This window comes from Homarus americanus, unplaced genomic scaffold (genome assembly GCF_018991925.1).
Source record: "Homarus americanus isolate GMGI-L3 unplaced genomic scaffold, GMGI_Hamer_2.0 scaffold16391, whole genome shotgun sequence".
Taxonomy (NCBI): Eukaryota; Metazoa; Arthropoda; class Malacostraca; order Decapoda; family Nephropidae; genus Homarus; species Homarus americanus.
The window spans coordinates 56,464-58,449 of NW_024743481.1; positions in this window are offsets into that span (position 1 = coordinate 56,464).

Consider the following 1,986-nt stretch of genomic DNA (forward strand, 5'->3'; position numbering starts at 1 on the left):
AACAGAATGTGCCATTCGAGATTTTGTTGCTGCTGGACAACGCACCAGGACACTCGCCCCTACTGTTAGATCGTCACCCCAACGTAAAAGTGGTCTTCCTTCCTCCCAACACTACGTCTATATTACGGCCCATGGACCAAGAGTTAATCTGTAATGTAAAAGCTGCATTCTCAACTAAAAAATTCAAGCTCCTGAACGACTACACCAACACCAGGGAAGAGTTGCGTAACCTGAGTGACACCACCACCGATAGCAAGAGCGAAGACGACGAGGATCAACATTTGGCAGAGCAAAAAATACTTTTCAAACAATTCTGGAGAATATTCAACATCAAGAAAGCTGTGGACTTCTTGGTGGAGGCATGGGATCAGCTGTCTGTAGCAACTGTTCGTCACGCATGGAGACATGTGTTGCAAGGCATTCCGGCCGTTAGGCAGAGTCAATCTGTGACTGGTGAGGTTCAGACTGTTGCAGTAGCAGTGGACCTTGCCAGAGAAGCTGCGCAGAGTGTTACAGCTGCAGACTTCTCCGAGACCACCAACGACGACATCCTGGAGGTGATAAGGGATCCTGATGTGACTACCGACGAGATTGTAGATGATGATGACGTCAGTGAAGAGGCAGGTGGTGCATCATCCCAAGAAGAACACCACTTATCCCATAGTAATGTTAGGGGTGCCATCGAGTGTATCGAGAAAGTCAAGCTCCTCCGTTCCGACGACCCTGACGCAAACAGGTATGAAATCTTCACTACCCAGCTGTTGCAGACTATGGAGCCCTACTTCAAGGTTTATCACGACAATATAAACACCGGCCATCAGCAAAGCATAACAGAGTTCTTCGCCCACAACCCACCACAGCCAGCCCAAGCCAGTGATAGTGACAGAGGTAGAGACAGTGAAGATGACTTTGAGGGATTTGTCAGGGAGGCCCTAAGAAGTGTGGATGACAGTGATGGTGACTCACCTGAGGGCCAGTAGCCTGCCCTCTGCCACGGAACCAGCCTCCATCCCCGTATGCCGACCCATCTCTTCTACTAACGTAAGTGTTAAACCTAACTTTTACTTTTCCTAACCTAACCTTTATTTTTCCTAACCTAACTTCTTCTATATTAATAGTGTGTGCATACCATCATAAAGTTAAGATAAAATTTTTACTACAACATAGTTGTGTGTCGTCAAAAAGTGGAGTTTGGGGGTCGGCCCGGTCTCTATTTCAATTAATCCCATATGTTATGTTATTCACTTTACGCGTTTCTCACTTTCCGCGGTACCCTGTGGGTTGTATTAAACGCGTAAAGTGAGGGTTGACTGTATATGCGTTATCCTTATGAGAAGCGTGCCGAGAGAGTCCCGAAAGAGTCTGATGAGTAAAGCTATTGGTTGTTGATCTGTCAGAGCATTTCGTGAATAGTCTTGGAATATACTGATGAGTGAAGCTTTGAAGCGTGGCCTTCGGCCCTGAGGCCTTCAGCCGAGGGGGCAGGCAAGAGTCGGACTGGAAGGGACATGGGGGTGACCAATATTACTTACCCCGATGGCTTTTCCTGGCCAATACGCGTTAGGGGGGTGGAATCAGGTGTTGTAGTGGCAACATCGGACCCACCACCGTCCCGGGAGCGGCAGTGTCTCGGAGAGAGTACGCCCCAGTCATACGGGGCTCTCTCTAGGGTGGGATCTAAGGCAAGGGATGGGATTCCTGGCAAGCCCCCAGGCCCATTAAGTCCCTTGGACACCATGGCCTCTGATCAGTTAGAGGTCCAGGATCAACCCAATCAGACCAGTTGCAATCAGCTGGATGCATCGATCAGCTTGAGGACGAATAGAGTAATTACCATCATGTATGAACGTATAGGACAGACAAATTACTGTGACATCTGCACCAAGGCATACACATCTATCACCAAGTATGCCCGTCACATTAAGGTTAGACACCAACAACGTCTAAAGGTCAGATGTAGCATCTGCAAAAAGGCACTGAGCGAGC